Source organism: Dipodomys merriami, unplaced genomic scaffold, assembly GCF_024711535.1.
Source record: "Dipodomys merriami isolate MVZ:Mamm:240054 unplaced genomic scaffold, mDipMer1.0.p SCAF_85, whole genome shotgun sequence".
NCBI lineage: Eukaryota > Metazoa > Chordata > Mammalia > Rodentia > Heteromyidae > Dipodomys > Dipodomys merriami.
The window spans coordinates 2023333-2037281 of record NW_027206457.1 but is presented as its reverse complement, the minus strand read 5'-3'; positions in this window follow the sequence as shown (position 1 = coordinate 2037281).

Below are 13949 nucleotides of genomic sequence, written 5' to 3'. Positions count from 1 at the left end.
GGATAGGGCTGTGGTCTGGCTGAGGGCCCTTACAGTCCCCATATTCCCAGAGCTGACCACATTGGTGACCAGAGTCAGTGCAACTCACTTGGGACATTCATTCTATTCTGTGAAGCTGCTTCAAACATTGACTTTGTGGATACTGAGTGGTCACTTCTGGGTTCATGCAGGGTGAGGATCCCACTAGCATGGGTCACAGCACTGTCACATCTAACACATACACCGTACATGCCTGTCACAGCCTCTTGGTGCTCGGGAATAGCAGATGTCTCTTCCACACAGAGCCCAGGGCCATTGTAAGTAGCAGAATCACCAGCAGTAAATGAACCATGAAAATTCCACTGCTCTGCACGTGTCCACAAATGACCATGAAAATGCTGGAAATGCTGATTTTGGCGTTCCCGGTACACTGTAGTGAATAGGCAAATTCACAATACAGCAAGTGTGAGTGGCGAGGATCCGCTATCCGCACTTGTTCATGCCATGGGCACTGTCTGCTTCTCTGAATAATAAGGGTATTATTTTCCAGTCCCAAGGGCCCAACGAAGACAGCTGCTTATCAGACGGCTGCTGAGCGACTGAAGGACACACGCTCTGGGCCTTCCACATGGACCCCAACCTGGCCCAGCATGGCCCCAGCAAGGCCTTGTGGTGACTGGGTTACAAATTTCCAGCAATGGACTGTCCTCATGGTCAGATCCAGTAGTGTGTCCCTTCTGCCATGAGGCAGAGGTGAAAACTGGGGATATTCTAGGAGTTTAGAATAGAGCGACACATGGGCTGGTCTGTGGGCTCTCAGTCCATGCACTGGGTGGCCTTTGGTGGCTAGGTCCCTAGCCAGATCCTCCCTAGGTGGAAAGAGGCCTCTAATCATCTTAGCCCAGATCACCAGGTTCCCTTTCCTCTGACTACTCAGTCTGCCATCTGATACTTATTTGGTCCAGAAACTTCTGCCCCAAATGGAGCTTTCCCTCCTTCTTCCTTACCTCCCTCCCTACTAGTAAGTTTTGTGTGTATACTCATATTGGGGATTGAGCTCTGGGTCTCTCACTCTTGCTTGGCTCTTTTGCTCCAGGCTGCCACTCTACCATTTGAGCCACAAGTCCACTAACAGCTTTTTGCTGATTAAATTGGAGATGAGTTTTGTGGACTTCTCTCTTCCCAGGCTGGCTTCAGACTGGGATCCTCAGATGTCAGGATCATGAATAGCTAGGATTGCATTCGTGAGCCACCAGCACCCAGCTTCCTTCCTTCTAGAGAAGTCTTGACCACTGGGCCCCCTCCTGTCTTGCTGTGCAGTTTAGTATAGCATGTCAAACTCTGGGTATGACCTCTCTCTCTCTCTCTCTCTCTCTCTCTCTCTCTCTCTCTGCAAGAAGCCACCACCAGAATTGAACTCTGGGACAAGATTTAGGTAGAGCAAAGAATGAGTCAGATTTTTCCCTCACCACTTGGACTAGAACCTGCTAGGGCATAGCAGGCCCACACCCATCCAATAGTTATCTCCATCCTCTATGCTTTCCAGTCTTTAGTGATCAGCTACTACATGCTAACAATTATACTCCAAACTGAAAAAAAGGCATATCACACAACTTTACTTTCTTGGAGCCTGTAGTCTAGTAGGGAGTTAACTGTCATATAAAAGCTTTGTTGTTGTGTCAGAACTGAACATTTGAAATGATTGTGAGATGGAGTAGGAGAAACATTAGAACTTACATGCATAGGAAGGAACTTTTTGAAAAGAGTCCCAGGGGCACAGCAAATAGGAAAGAAACTTGTCAGATGGAATTACATCAAAATAAAGTTTCTGCACAACAAAGGATATAGAAAGATAGCCAACGGACTGTGAAACAATCTTTACCAGCAATCCTTTAAAAGGCCAAAAGCCGAAGTTTGTGGAGGGGTTCCTTAGGTGGAAAGCTAATGAGGACAGCTTGTACAAAGGCCCTGAGCTAGGGAGAGAATGAACCACTGGATAAATATGGAGGCTGGTGATGGCCATGGGATAGCCTGGGATAGCCACAGTCTGGGGGTTATGGTGGATAGCAATCTCATTACCCTGAGAGAAACTCACCAAAATGCTGGGTGGGAAGCAGGGGTAGGATGTGATCCTGGCCACTGTGTAGAGAGGGGATTGGAAGCAGCATCCTGAAGAGACCCCCCCACACACACACATTGTAGGGTACTAGGGTGATTCAGTGGACCGGGTACACTGAGACATGGAGGGTTCCTGTCCCTTTTCCCACATTCTCACCCGTCAGTACTAGAGTCCCTGCTGTCAGATAGCATTTTTTAAGTGGAGGAAGAAGAGAGAGAAACAGACAGACATGGGGGGGGAGGGGGAGACAAGGCCTCTTCTGCTCCTGGTCCTCTTGAGTCAGGAAAGGAAGGGCCGACTTGTGTTCCTCTGCCAGGCGAGGGGGCCCAGGAAGGAGGCCACTATCGACTTAAATGTGGGGGATTTAAAAGGCCCCTATGTTCCCACTTTGTGCTTGGCTTCTCACAGACAGCCCAGGACCTTTGAAGTCGGCCTGGCCCAGTGGGGAGCGGGCTTCTGTGGAGAGGAGCCGCTGACTGGGCGGTGGAAGGGGCCAGGGGGGTGGCTGAGACTCTATTAGGCATGCTCGAGCAAAAAGGAAGGCAAATCCAATGATAATGTACATCTGTTTCAGGGAATTTATAAGCTTTGAACATTTTTTATGGGCAGATAAGTGGGTCCTTTTCTTACCATAACTTAGAACTTCAAAGCTGAGTGTGTGGATAATGCAAATTGCTGAAATATGAGATTTTTCCCTACAAAGAGGTTTCCAAAAAAGACGGGAGGAAAGAGGAGGGGTGGGGGGAGAGAACGAAGGCTAATTGATGCCAGTCTTTTATGTATACAGAGAAAACAGGACAGAAATTGATTTTTATGAAATAAGAAATTGATGGGAGAGACCTAGAAGGAGGGGGAAGCTGTTGGGCTTGTGTGTGCAGATGGAACCAGGGCCAGCCTTCCGCCCAGGCTGAGGTCAGCTCCAGGGACACGGCGTCCTGTCTCTGGGGGCCATAATGGGGACATAGGACACGGCAGTCAGCCCAGGCCGTGTGGGCGCCTGTCCCCAAGGTGTGGGAAAATCGGGGAAGGCACCCTGTAGGAGAGGGGCTTTATGAGACAAGCTTGATCCTGACTGGAGGAGGGGGAAACATCCAGAGGACACAGCAGCCCATTCAGGGCCTTGCCCGTGTCCCATGTGCTGCCCGCATCTCATCCCTTCAAACAGCCCGTGAGGCCTTGAGATCAGGACTGTCGTAACCACTCAGTATACACGTATTGAATGAACGAATACATGAAGAACGAATGAGAGGGCAAAACTGTGCTGTTTGGCATGCTCAACCTGCTGATTTCTTTTATCCATGGGTGGAAAGGAGGTGAGAGTGTGTTCTGATCTTTTCTGCCTATAAATCATCCATCGAAGCCAGCCTTGGCAAAGCCACCACCTTTGCCAGCAATTGGGCCAGAAAAGGTCACGTGACCCTATTCCAGCCAATGGCAATTGAAGGGAAGCCTACGGCAGCCCAAGATGAGGTTGTGGTAGGAGCCATCTTGCTAGCAGCCTTAGGCCTCCAGAGCATAGGTCCTGGGGGGGGGGGGGGGGAACAGCACTGGGGTAGCACTCAGGCTCCCTCTGCCCCCACCCCCACCCAGGCTCAGTTTTTTTTGGCTTTCCTTGGATCAAGATCCCAGAGAAGATTTGAAGGTGAGTGGGAAAGTAGACAGAAGGAGAACTTGCAGCTGGACACCTTTGAGTCTGCTGAACCAGCCCACACCAGAGGTCCATGTCTGCGACTGGAAGTCCAGCCATTACTGCTCAGAGCTGAGATTATCCTTACCGGTACAGCAGGCTGGTGAGGACTTCCAAGGGCTAGATGAGGGGTCTGGACGTCCCCTGGAACTCAGTAAGGACCCAGGAAGCCCAGGTTTAAGGCCGGTGTTGCCTGGGACGAGGTGAGGACCCGCGAGGTCCCTGGGAGACCTCTGCCCTCCTCACACCCTGCCAGAACCCAGGGAGCTCCACGCCTGCCTGAGCCCCAGCTCCCAGTTCTGTGACATCTACTCTCCCCCACAGAGACTTCCTTTTTCTCCCTTCTGTGCTGCTCACTTCTGAGCCCCATGGTGGACTCCCCTATGAAGCCACAAATTGCCATCTTCCGCTGCCCCCTCATAGCCCCTCTCCATCCTTCCACTGTCTTCCCATCATCCGCTCCACCCTCCTTGCCTCACTTCCTTCCCCCCTCCTGTCACTTCTGTCAGGGTTAGCACTGGGTCTAGCACCCTCATGTCCAACCTCCCACCTACCTGTCCTTTTATCTGCTGAGTTGCCATTGACTATCTCGTCCCTAGATCCAGGGAGTAGTTCAATAGGCTAGATTTGGGGATTTCTTGATTGTGTTTTGGTTTGACAGTAGTGGGACTTGAACTCAGGGCTTTGAACTCGCTAGGCAGAGCTCTACTGCTGAGCCACACCTCCATCGGTCTTGACTGATTCTCTGTATACTCTCCCTCTTAGAGATCCCTCCGTCCTGGTACTCGCTGCATAGCCAGCTGTGTGCTCTGTATTCATTCTCTGCCTTTTCCTTGGTAATAAATAGACTTTTGGATTTGAGTTTAAAAATACAGAAAACTTCTTGGACAATGCCAACTAAATTTTGTGACTACATTCATGGATCGTGCCTTAGCTCCTGAGACTCTTCCTGCAAGATGACTTATTTACACCTGCTATCATCTTTTTTTCTTCTCTGTCTCTTATATTCTGCTTCATGGAGAGCAGATGTGATGGCTGGAATTCTAGCCACAACTTTGAATCATGAGGATATACCAGATCATGACAATACACCAGAGACGATGAAGTCTCTGGGGCCTGAGAGGACCAAGTTCTCTATTCTAGTGTGGAGGCTCTGTGTACAGCATTACAGAAAGGAGGAAGAAAAGTTCTCACTTGTTTGAACCACATTAATTTGCAACCATGTCAAATATAAGTGAAATTGTGTATCTGACATCACCCTCTCCAGCTTCAGGGCCCCTTGTAGACCAGAGGGCCTTGCTTAATGGTGCCATGTGTGAGTACCTGGGACTTCTCTTTGATACCTTTGTAACTTCCTGTGAATTGATCATTCCTTCAAAGTATAAAACAAGTGGTGTGAGCTCCTACCCTTGGCCTTTTCCATAGACGTAGTTCCTGGAGTCTCATCTGCTCCATGGCCTCAGTTCTAGGCAGTTCCAGTGGCATGATCAACCAACCTCACCATCATACCCCATAACTCATTCCCAGGGCAGCAGAGAGACAATCCAGCCAGCAGCCTGGATCAGCACTCAGATGCCTCCTCTACTCTTCCTTCTTCCACACCTCTGCTCCAGCTACCAAGGCCATTCCCTCCTCCTTCCTAGAGTGCATGCCAGCCCCTCCGTCCTGGCTGCTGCTCCCCAACAGAGCCCTCCCTGCGCTTCTAGCCCAGGGATCACTTCCTGCAGCCTTCCTCCTCCTTCTGGTCCCTCTGCTGCAGATGGGAAGCGTGGATAACATACCTGCCAGCTGAACTTCCTGCTGTAGACCATCCATGACCCTCTGGACAAGGACCAGCCCTGCCCCTGGAGACTGGCCTGATTTCCTACCTCATCTCTCCTCATTCCATCTGTCCTCTTCCCTGTGGCATTGCGGGTCAGGATGGTCCTGGGACAGTGGAGGACACACTGCTCCCTCCCCACCCTTGTTGGTTCTTGCCATTCCCCCAACAACCTCCCCACCCCCGTCTTAGCCTACATTCCTCTAGGTGCAACTGACCAAAGGGCCTGAGGCCTGTGGCGTTGCTTGAGTGTCACCGGGCAGGGGTGAGGGAGTGGAGAGCCTCAAACCTTGGTTGGACAAGCCAACAGAGGCATGTGCTGCTGAGGTCACCGCAGGAGCAATGATCCTCTGGGACAAGGACAAAGTACTGGATGCACATGGAGGACGCGAGTCCAGAGCACGCGCCTGCTGCTCCCAGCCACATCTCAGGGTGCATGCAGGTGCCCCTTACTTCCAGCTAAGCTGGAGAAGACATGGAGATAGGCCAGAAGACTGCTGGGGTAAGGACATGTGTGTGTGTGTGTGTGTGTGTGTGTGTGTGCGTGTGTGTGTGTGTGTAGGGGGGTCTCTAGCACCCAGAGCTCTGGGTTCAGTGATGCCTGTCTTCAAACCCAGCTCCTTCAGGGAGCCTTGGTTGACCCTGGCACCCAGGGTAGGCACCACTCTGAGGCCCCCTGCATACCCCCAGCCACACTAGCCCACTGGGCACCGGGGCTCCCCTGCTCCTCCTGCAAGACGCCTCTGAGAGTGAGCACATGGGCTTTGGAGCCTCTGGTGAGGGGCTAAGGAAGCAGTTCTGTTCCCTGAAATGGCACTGTGACAGCACTGACAGCTCAGGCAGCACAGTACTGACTGAGCTCATCTGGTTCATGGTACTCTTAGTTCATCCAGTTCACAGGACTGAGTTCCTCAAGTTTGTAGCACTGACTTAGCTTATCCAGGACACAAGACTAATGGAGTTTCTCAAGTTCATAGTACTGACTTAGCTCATCCAGCACCCAGGACCGACTGAATTCATCCAAAGCACGCTGACACCTAAATCTGGTTCCAGTTGGTTTGGGACCAAGTCAACTTGGTTAGAAGATGGCACCACTCACCCATAGCCATCACACCTCCAGCTCCATGCCTCTCCCATCAGCCCTGTGGAACTCTCTAGATGCCTTCTAGGTTGGGCAGGGCCTGGTGGGGGGACAGGGCTGTGCGAGTAGCTAGAGACAGTCCTTACAAAGCATGCCAAGTGTCACATGGGCAGCTTCCCACGCACAGAGAGAATACAATTTCCTGATAAAGTAGAAGAGGCAATTACACTAATGAAGGATCGTGTGTGCTGATTTGAAAACTATAATTAATAGGCATTCATTGTCTAGTTAGAAGTTTAGTGTGGCGTGGGCTTGGAGGCCAGCGTCAAACACAATGTCATTGTGAGCGCAGTATAATAGACTGGGCCCAGATGTTCCTTAGAGCCCTTATGAGAGTGTGGCGAGGGACTGCTGTCATGATGAAAGACGCCACTTGCTGATCTACTCTTCCTTTAACGACGTCCTTCGGAGATGACGCTTTTCGCCTATGCTTTCATCTTCAGATAAGAAGCACGCAGCCCCAGCTGATTCAAGCCTCCTGGGTGTTGACGTGGGGTCCGGTGTCTCATGGTGGCAGTGGGGGCCCGTGGTGTGCTCTTCCACCACATCTGTGTGTGGACAGAGGGCAGGGAGGGATGAGAGGCTTCGAGCTGGCTCCGCTTGAACCAGGAGCCAGTTCTGGAGATGCTTTGGGGATCAGGCTAGGCTGGCTCAAGTTGTCTTCAGGGGGCTAAGGCCAGACCCAGTTAATCCTGGCTATGCCGGGAGGCTTTGTTCTGAGTCCCCTCTACTCACAGACACTTGGAAAATTCAAGGGCAGCCTTGCTGCACCTGCCTCTCTAGGGGATGGGGGACCCAGGGCCGAGCACCGCACCTGCTTGGAGCTTATCCTCACAGGAGTGTGGTGGGGGCGGGAGGTTCCCGTGGGAGGTTGAAGAGCAGGCAATGTGCAGCAGGTAGGTTGGGAATGTTTCTACTGATCTCCCACAGTTCCCATGATCCCCTGTGCTCCCAGCCCCTCCTCACAAAGCCTCCGGCCTATGGGCCACCAGCAATGCCGAGGTGCCTAAGAGTTAGCCCGAATCTTCCTACTCTTGGCCTCTGTGAAGGAGTCAGCAGAATGTAGCCAAGCAACATATCAGAAACGAGACGGGCGAGACTCTTCTCGTGGGGAGTTTAGCCTGAGATGGCTGATGGGACACAGCAATGACGGAGGGGGGCCAGGCTGCTCACTGGACAATAGGAAGGAAGTACTAGGCACTTCCTAGGTGTTTGCTTGCAGAGAGGGGCTGGCTAAAGTAGAGTAATTGCCTATCTGGTCACAGGCATGGTCTCATGAGGAAGTACCTTGGCCTTGGACTTGGAGGGATATGGGCAGTGACTTAGTCCAAGAACAATTGAGTCTCTCCTGTTGTTGGTATCATGACCTTGCTAAACACCTGGGCCCTGTGGTTTGGTCTGGGCCTTTAGGATACAGTTGAAGGCCTGTAGGTGTTGAGCTGCCCAGAAAACACAAGGCTGGCAGAAGCATCACCTATCTCCCCCACTAGTCCAAGTTTGCCCTTTCTCAAATGGTCAGCGAGCCCTCGTGCAAAGCTAAGCATGTCTAGCTTGAAGGTGGAGGTGGTGAAGGGCACAGCAAGACATACCATCCTCCTCACCCATCAGGTACCTCTACCGGCTCCAGCAAAGACTCGGCATTTTCAGCAAAAACAGTCTTCACTCTTTCTGCAAATCACTTAGGCAAATGTTAACATAGCCCCACATGTCAGAGGTGTGATCTGGAGCCAATCCAGTAAGAAGCAACTGTCATAGCCTTCAGAGCCTCCTGAGCTGCAGATGGTCTGGGATTCTGGTCTAACCTGGTATTTAATGATAAAGCTGTGTAGAGAGTACAGGGATGGAGGCAGAAGGGAAATACGAGTTGATTTGTCTTTTGTCTCCTTTGCCGGGCGCTCCCTCACCTGTGTTGGGACAGAAAAACTGCAGGAGAGAAGCAGCCTGATTTGGAGAGCCACTGCATAGAAAAAGAGAGAGACCCATGATGCTCTGCGCTCTGCTCCGTGCCACATTCTGGTATAGGTGACTTGGCCTCCCTTGGCTAAGACCAGGCGCAGATGGCAGACTGGAGCCAGGGGGCCAGCGGGCTCAGGACCCCGGCCTGCCAGGCTCGAGGCCTCCTGGTCACTCCCCTGGGGCTCTCTTCTCGCCCCACGGCTGTGAGGTTTCTGTGTGGGGTCCCCTTGGTAAACAAGGCTCCTCAGGAGAATCCAGGTGGCAGCACTTCTATTCGTCAACTCTTCCACATCGGTTCTCAACAAGGAAAACTGGGCCCTTTTACCAGAGCCTGTGTTGGTCAGTGCTGTCCTTCTTCCTGGGCAATGGAGCTACCCAGGCACATGGGAAAGCCCAAGGTCCGAGGTGGTGGGGTGGGAGATCCCATTTGGGGCGATGTGCTGGCCCAGCGCTTAGAACCACTGCTCTGAGGCCTCACGGGCCCCAGTTCTTTCTTGGAAAACCAGTTCCTCCATGAGACTTGCCCTGGCATTGGTGCCCATCCTCTGTGTCCTGCTCTTCCCCTGCTTTTGAGGACTCTAATCTCCACCCTGTAGATCTTTGAGGAAGGTCTACATGGTAATAGATTACTGAACCACATTCAGGCGTGGCTTGATTTAGGAGCTTAAAAATGAATCATAAGCCAGGCATCCATGCCTCACGCCTATAATCCTAGCTACTCAGGAGGCTGAGACCTGAGGATCACAGTTCAAAGCCAGCCCGGGCAGGAAACTCCATGAGACTCTTATCTCCAATAACCACTCAGAAAACCGGAAGTGGCGCTGTGGCTCCAGTGGTAGAGTGCTTGCCTTGAGCTGAATAGCTGAGGGACAGCACCCAGGCCCAGAGTTCAAACCTCATGACTGACAAAAAAAAAAAAGATAACACACTGTCTCACTCCAATTTGGGCACCATTTTCTTAGTTTTTTGTAGGCTTCTGGAAGCTCTAGGCTTCCATCACCTCAATCAAGATCAAATGTTCTCTGTCTCTGTAAAAGAGTCCCAAGATTGTTTTTCTTGGATGCTGATTGGTTCATATGCCCACCTCAATATCAGTCATGATGGCCACAGAGATCCCTATGGGCCAGGTCTGACCTAGGTAGACAGTCTCAGAACTGGGGTAGGAGTCTATCCAACGTTCTATCCAGGAGAAGAGAAAATGCAGGCCTGAAGGTGGCCAGCAATTGGTACAAAATTATCAGCCTGCAAGGCGGAGGGCCTGTTCTCTGTGCCTACCTGGGGGGCCTCCACCTGTATCTCTCACACGCATCTTCCAGATCCCAGCCGATGCCCTACCTTCTCCTTCTCAGGGAAGGGAAGTGGGCGGCCCCCTAACGCTCTCATTAGTCTCTGCCATCTTTTGTCACCTATCAGGGGAACAAGCTCTTCCTTTGATCATAGCAAAAGGAGAAAGAGTATTTAAAGTACGCCCTGTGAAGATTTGCTAAAGCAGCAGTGGCGAAGGCAGTCACTGGCAGGCTCAGAGCAGAAACATGGTTTCCAGCACCAGCTCTTCTTGTCTGAGCGTTGTCAAGCATTGCCAGGCCTTTGACAGCAGCACTGGAATATAAATAGACCAAGGACCTGAGGGGACGGGCAGGGGTCTTGGTGGAAACTCTTTCTAGAAGGACAACAATCCCTTTAATCGTCAGGAATCACCGTGTGCTAAGGCTGGGTGGTCAGAGGGGAGACCACACTGGGGCTGGGGGTCAAAGGTCTGAGGTTCCACAAACCTAGGTGTGAGTCCAGGCCTGTTCCCCCTCTCTCTCAGAGCCCCGATATCTTCCTTCCCAGCGGACTCCCTTCACAGTTTCCGTCTGGCTTCCCTCCACCTGGCTATGCTTTACAAAGATGGCTAAGTGTCCACAAAGAAACTCTTGCCGCCCCTCCCCATGAATGAAGAGACCACACCACCATGGCAACAAAAGTGGCCAGGAAACAGCGAGAAACAATACTCCTCCATGCCGGGAACTGCTGCTCAGAGAGCGTCAAGAAGAGTCCAGAGCCCTCTCATTAAAAACAGAGACAGGTGGAGTGAGGTGGTGCTCATGTGTAATCCCAGAGACTCAGGAGGCAGAGATTGGGAGGATCATGGTTCAAGGGCAAAGTGTTTCTGAGAGGCATGCCACCTCAACAAATAATCAGGCATGATGACTCAGGCCCATGATACACAGGAGGTTATACTCCAAGAATGGCCCCTGGGGGAAAAAATCGGGACTCTACCTGAAAAAATAAAGCAAAAAAAAAAAAAAAGAGGTGGGGGGGGCGGGAGGGGTGGCTCAAGTAGTCTAGAACACACAAGGCCCTGAGTTCGACTCCCAGTACCGATGAAAACTAAAACCAACTAACCAAATCAAAACAATAGGAACAAAAAACCCAGAGATTGGAGGGCTGGGGTGAAGCTCAGTGGTAGAATTCTTGCCTGGCATACTCAAGATCCTGACCTATTCCTATTATCAGGAAAGATGGGATAGAGGGAAAGAGTGGGGGTTGAGGGAGAAAGGGAAAGAAGAAGGGGGAGGGGGGAGGGAGGGAGGGACAAAGTCATTTTTCCAGGGTGGGGACTGGTGGGGAGGCCTCCTGGCTGTCTGCCTCAGTGTCTGCAGTGAGCGTCTGGGTGGTGAGGGGGACAAAGAATGCTGGAGGGTCATCTGGGTCTGGACAAGGCCATGCATGCATAGAGCTGAAGGGTTGGCGGGTGGATTCTAGGTGCTACAAAGGAAGACCAAGCTCACCACCTGTGAGGGGAGAGGAGAAGGGAAGGGTGGCCTAGTCAGGGGGGGAGGAGATAGGAAAGTTGGCCCAGGCAGGGGCTGCAGACTCTTGGGATTGGCTGAGAACACTGTGACTATCCACAATGGTAGATAAGGCTGGACAAATGACCATCTGCTTCAGTCCTTGGAATATCAGTTAGTGGACAAAATCCCAGGCAGGTGCCTTATACAGCTGAGCCCAATTCCTTTGGGTCCACTGTGGTTGTACTCTGGGGATGGCTCAAGCCTCAGCCTCAGTACCTGTGAACGTGGATTTATTTGGACGTAAATCTCTGGGATGTGGAGCTTTGGAATGAGGTCACACTGGTAAGCAGTGGGCACCAATCCAGCAACTTGTGTCCTCCAAAGATGTGGGAAACCTGGCCCCAGACAAAAAAAAGGGGCCTTGAAAAGAGGGCAGAGGGCAGAACGATGCAGCCACAAGCCAAGAAATGCCAGAGATTGCTGGAAGCTACCAGAAGCTGGAGAGAGAGAGAGGCCGGGAGCATACTCTTCCCTCACCTCAGCAGGTGCAGGGCCTCCACATCTGTACTTCACCCTTCTAGCCTCCAGAGCCTCTGGCCTGGTTGAAAATGGTTACAGATGAGAAGCAAAGTATACCACTTTTTTATGATTAAAAAAAATAAACCAGTTCTCTTCACTTTTAGAAAGCATTTTGTCTTGTTCCTGTGCCTTTGAAACAGCACAAGCTCAGGAGCAGGGAGCAGAAGACCTGAGTTCAAGTCTTGGCTCTGCTCCCATGCCTGCTGTGATTGAGAGGATGGGGCCACTCCGGCTGCTCCCACATGAAGTGCTATGGGAAATCCTGGAATTATGTATCTGATTTCATTTGAAGAACAGGCTCCAGGATTTAAAAGAAAAGTCTGAAATGTACAGTGGAGTCTCTCGGTGTGGTCTCCCCCCACCTCCCATCCCCACCCCTGCAACCCCTATATCCTGAGTCTGAGTCTGAATGACTATGCCATCCTCTTCCACTCAGCCTGCTTAGAAGCTAAGGCCAAGCTTCTGCTCTGCCCCCTGACTGCTGTGACCTGGCCTCTGTTAGCCACACCTGTTACTGTCCTTGCTTGTGATGCTTTTGGCAGAATCCAAACATCGATTTCTTCCCAACAAGGCCTCAAGACCTCACTGCTATTAATGGACAGTGTAGTAGTCAGCTACTTTTACATAACAAACAGCTCCTGGTCGATGGCTTTGAACAATAATCATTCACAATTTACACTCACAAATCACATAGCTAAGTTGACTAAGCTGCTATAACAGTTGCCTCTGGCTCAGTTCCTTGTGCTATCCTATCCTGGCAATCCAGCAAGATACAGTGGCACAAGTTCAAGATCAGGAGGGGAATATACAAGGTCTCTTGAGGCCAAAGCTTGCAGCCAGCACACCATCCCCTCCGTCACAGCCTACTGGCCAAAGCAGGTGTGCAGGACAGTGGGGCTTGGGGATGGGAAATGAATGAGGACCTCCCTACTCTGCCTGCAGTTTGGAAATGGTGCAAAATAGCTGTGTTGCAAAAGAAGGGAAGAGGAAGGGGTGGGGTCTCAATACTCCCTGGAGAACACATCACTTTCTTCCACTAGGCTCCACCTCTTAAAGGTACCACCTTCCAATAGTGCCCTCTTACAACACGGGCCTGTGTGGGGCACTAGTTCAAATCATAGCAAGGCCTCATGAATACAGAATTCATATTCCCTGCATCTATTTGTAACCTTATTATACATAACTTAATATACAATATTTTCATTGTGAAATGCAACATACAGAGAAGACTGCATAAAACAGAAATGTACATCTTACCCAACAATAACCAAGTAACTATTCCTATAAACACCCCTCAAGATTGAAAGCCAGAACCCCAAGCTCCCTCTGCATGGAAACCTCCTTGCCTCTGGGAAGTGGTAACCACTACTACTGTCTGGAATTATTTTTTTCTGGTACAGGGGTTTGAACTCAGGTCCTTGTACTTGCTCACCTTGCTAGACTGGCACTCTACCTCTTGAGTCACAACTCTAGCTCTGATTTTTGCTGATTATTTGACAGACAGAGTCTGGGTGGGTTATTTTTCCTGCTAAAGCTCGCCTCAACCACAATTTTCTAGACCTCAGCCTCTAGAGTAGTTAGGATAGCAGTGGTGAGCTGTTAGCACACAGCAGCAACTATTATCTGGATTTTCGTTCAAATGTGGTCATTTTTTTTCTTTGCTTGTTTATTTTTAACTTTTAAGTGTGTGGTAGTTAATCTTACATCAGTTCTCCCGAGACACAGGATGCTTGCCTATCTGTGAGGGTGGCTCTAGAAGAGACCAGCATTGCTGTTGGCAGACCAGGTACAACAGAGGGCCCCAATTCTTTCAGAGTGGAGGAACAGTAGATCAGCCTTTAGTTCCTGGTTCCTACACCTCAGACTCCACCTCTGGCTGCCAGATCTCTAGC